The following is a 4,336-nucleotide window of genomic DNA, read 5'->3' as shown; positions in this document are numbered from 1 at the left end:
GCGTGAGATTTCTGGTGAAGACTACACAGGCAGATGAACAGTTGCTGTGGCTCATAACAGACCTTGCTTCATAATAGGTTGATATGTGCCACAGAACCCATAAAGAATAACTCCCCAAAGCCCTCTTGCAACAGAGTACATCCTGGGTGATACCAACAGGAAGATGGCTCATTCAGATTATCATGCATTCCACCCTAGTACCACTTTAAGATGGTAATGTTTTCAATCAATTCTAAACCAGGAGCTAGAAGACAGACTTCTCATCCACAGAATCCTCTGAGTATGCAGCCACTGAGTTCCCACACCCCTCATTAGTGCACTGCATTCTACTTCTTGCATTAGGGCCAATTTGAGGCCCCTGGGAAGATGTTATAAGCCACTGTAGACACTTTACCCAGACATCTTTGTTTAGCGCTTGCCTAGCGCTTTAACTCCCGGCTGCTCCAAGTGTGGTCCTGGGACCAGCAGCATCCACATCCCATGGAAACTTGATAAAAATTCAGACCTGGGGCCCCACCTCAGGTTTATAAATCAGAATTCATATTGTTAACAATATCCCCTGGTGAGTAGTGTGCATATTAAAGCTTAAGAAACGCTCCTCTGATATTCACTTTGTAGATAGTTCAGCTACCGTCTCCTCAACCCTGGCTATACATTTGAACCAATTGAGAATCTGTTTTTTTTTAAAGCGTGAACGCCTTCCCCCACTACCACAAGTTATGCAGCTGAGTTTCCCACATTTGGGGAAATCACAGGGATCAGCACATCCAGAGTGCAACGGATAAGCCTCACCCTGGGAAAACCACCTTCGTGATCATGGTACCTCCCCTCCCAGTTAAGCATATGAATTGAGAATCTTTAAACATGCAGATGGCTGAGTCTCCCGACCCCTCACAGTTTCTATATCAATTGTTCTCAGTGCAGGCAAATTAGAATCACCTTGTTGTATTAATACGTTAAAATCACTTGGGTCCTACCTCAAACCAATTAAATCAGAATCTCTAAGGTGAGTGTTTGGTTTAGAAAATCTGCCTCGGCCCCAGACCTGGCCATGTGGCCAGGTTCCATAAACCTGCTGTATTTTAGTACGTGCTCCCTTTAGTAAGACTTTATGATTAGGCCACTTTCCAGCTGTATATTTCTGTGTAACAAGCTGCCCTTCCAGAGCTCAACGGCTTAAAACAACAGCAAACATTTATTTAGCTCTTGACTGCAATTTCGGCAAGGCTCAGCAAGGACAGTTCATCTCTGCGTTACTCAGCGTCAGCTGAGGCAGCCCACCTGGGGACTGAAAAACTCATTTTCAAGGAGGCACGCTCACATGGCTGGCAAATTTTTTTTTAATTATTATTATTTGGGAGCTCAGCCAGTGTGGTGGTCTGGAAGCCTTGGATCCTCTCCACGTGGTCATCTCCATGGGCTACTTGAGCTTCCTCCCAGCATGGTGGCTGGGTTCTTAGAGTGAGTGTTTCACAGAAGAACCAGGTGAAGCCCTATTGCCTTCTGTGACCTAACCTCAGAAGTCATATTGCCTCTCTTCTGCCACAATCACAAGATTCAAGGGGAGAAAACAAGAGGGAGGACTATAAACTCACAATATACAAAACAGCATGTGGGCTGAAACAGTGTTGCAGCTATCTTTGAAAAATATAACCTGCCATAGGCCACCTAGAGCATGTTTGAGTGATGATAAAATCATCAGTGGCAGAGCTGCCCCATCAGCGTAATCACTCAGACACAAATGGCTCAATATTCAGAGAGAAGTGAGGTCTGGCTCCAATATCTAGAGGTTTGCTCTAAAATGTAGTGTATCAATAGAGAATCTGAGGTATAGTAAGACCAGCAGATCAGGAGATGACTGCCTTGAAATGCTAGTTTGCTATTCAGAGTTCCGAGAGGAGAGAGCATGACACATCACAGGAGGCCACTCAAGAAAACACTGAGGTTGGTTACAGACAGAGAATTTTCCTGTGGGCAGGTGTCTTTATTATAGTTTCTACAGAAAGGAACCACTGAGGCAGGGTACGACGTTTAAGATTGGCTAGTTTTAATATTTCAGCAGGCTCTGGGGTATAAGGACTATCTGTATTTTGTGGTACCAGGCCCTAAGGTTACTAGGGCAGGTAGATAGTGGCCTGGAGTGTGAGATCCGAATAGAGGAGGTGGTTGAGGTATAGGCTCTGGATTGTTGGTTTGTATTTGCCAAGCATGTTCATAAACAAGTTGCTTGCCCCTGGGAGGAGCAGTCCCTCCAGCGGTCAGCAAGACCTCTGATGTCAAAGCACTGGTATCTAGAAGGTAACATACATGGTGAATACAAGGCTCCGGTAGGATGCATGTCCTCCTTGGAATTCTGTTTTTGTTTTTTGAATCTCATATAGTAACAACTGTCATGCAGTCATCTGATTAGTAACCCCTGCCATTTCATGGCCTAATAGGCTGACACTCTTCTTTGTCTTAGACAAGTAGGGAATTTATTGGCTGCTCACTCCAAAGCTACATTTTTTAATATCCAAAAAGTAGATTTAGGTCTGGCAATGGAGAGGATTAAATGGTATTGCAAGGTCTCCAGAAGTACACACACACACACATAAACTATACATAATTCCATTATAAATAATTAACTGGGGGCCGAGTGTGGTGGCTCACGCCTGTAATCCTAGCACTTTAGGAGGCCAAGGCAGGAGGATCACCTGGGGTCAGGAGTTCAAGATCAGCCTGACCAACATGGTGATACCCTGTCTCTACTAAAAATACAAAAATTAGCTAGACATGGCAGCAGGTGCCTGTTATCCCAGCTACTCAGGAGGCTGAGGCAAGAGAATTGCTTGAACCTAGGAGGTGGAGGTTGCAGTGAGCCGAGATTGCATCATTGCACTCCAGCCTGGGCAACAAGAGCAAAACTCCATCTCAAAAACAACACAAAAAATTAACTGGGAAGGGTAGGCAATTCTCTGCTTATAGAATCTACTGGATACCTCTTTTAAGAAAGCTCACTGAGTATGACCAGAGAGTGAAGTGTGATAGGATTATTAGAGTTTCTCTATTCTAGAATTTTCCCTCACAGGCCACTAAAGAGGATTCAGATTCTAACCACTAAACTCACTTGTACCATAAAGGGAAAAGCTTCCTCCTGGCCTCCCTATGTGTCTTGGGCTTCCTCACAGCATGGCAGCTGAGTTGGGAGAATGAGTAGCCAATGTGAGAGCATTCTAAGAAGCAGGAGGCAGAAGCAGCTAGCCCTCCACAGGCTAGGCCTGGAGCTGGCGCAGCAACTCCTCCATCACATTCCATTGGGTAAGCAATCATCAGGCCACCCCAGATTCTAGGGAGGGGAAATAAATTCTACCTCTCCGTAGGGAGTGAAAAAGAATCTGCAGTCATCTTTAATCTACCACATAGAGTGAAGCCAAATAAAAGAGGAACAAAATTTCTCTTTTAGACCCTGAAAGCTCCAGAAACATGGGGAATATAGACTTGGCCTATATCAGGAATGAAGCTATGCTTTGATGCTGATGTTATCTTTTTTTTTTTACTCTGCTTGGAAAAGTAACATTTTACTGCTCATCCTTAATTCATAACTTCACCAGGATGTGCTAAAGTGTGTCTTTTCTCATTAATCACATTTGGAGCTCGGAGCACTCTTATCTGCAAACCAAGTCTTTTGTCAAACAAGCCAAGTTTTCAGTTACGAGTGTGATTAACTCCCTTCCATCTGTTCCATCTTCTCCATCTGGAATGCCTATTAGTCTCACTTAGGCCTCCAAGATCTGGCCTCCAAATCTTTTTTTCTCCTCATGATTTCTATTTCTGTGTTCTTTCTGCTTTGAGAAAGAGCTTTTCATTTTATATTTCAGCTCCGCAGCCACTAATTCAATTGTCAGCAGTGACCATTGCTTTCCCTCTATTTGCCTATTTATTGTAGGTGGGGACCACGTCTAACTTTTTAAAAAATTCCTAAGTTCAGACTGGCCTTTGCCTCTAATGTGTTGGGTGTGTGCGTGTGTGTCTGTGTGTGTCTGTGTGAGCATGGCTGGGCACATATAGCATAGGTACACAGGTATTTGTGCTTACCCGTAGTATTTATGAAAGCTAAGAAAGCACCTCCCCCTTGTCCCAATATTAGGATATGCCCTTCAAAACTAATTACAGCTTCTCAACATGCTCTTTAATATAATTAACATGAATGATTAAGCTTTAAAATATAATGTAATATTTTAAAGGTGTATACATCTGGTAAGGACAAAATAAGAATCTTCCCGTATAAGGGATAGTCTCTGTACTCTCCCACAAAAGGAATAATTATAATATTTTAATAGAAATACAAAGATGCAAA

General features: G+C 43.3%; 1 non-coding gene across 1 annotated transcript; it reads right to left on the bottom strand.

Moving 5' to 3' along the window:
- Window positions 1-684: 684 nt before the first annotated feature.
- Window positions 685-843, bottom strand: LOC116530235. Its single transcript, XR_004259891.1, has one exon. It is a non-coding gene; the product is annotated as a U1 spliceosomal RNA (small nuclear RNA).
- Between the last annotated feature and the right edge of the window lie 3,493 nt (window positions 844-4,336).

Source organism: Sapajus apella, unplaced genomic scaffold (genome assembly GCF_009761245.1).
Source record: "Sapajus apella isolate SASKATOON/1434 unplaced genomic scaffold, GSC_monkey_1.0 scaffold65, whole genome shotgun sequence".
NCBI classification, from domain to species: domain Eukaryota; kingdom Metazoa; phylum Chordata; class Mammalia; order Primates; family Cebidae; genus Sapajus; species Sapajus apella.
The sequence above is the reverse complement of the archived record's forward strand: the minus strand, read 5'-3'. Positions and strand labels throughout refer to the sequence as shown.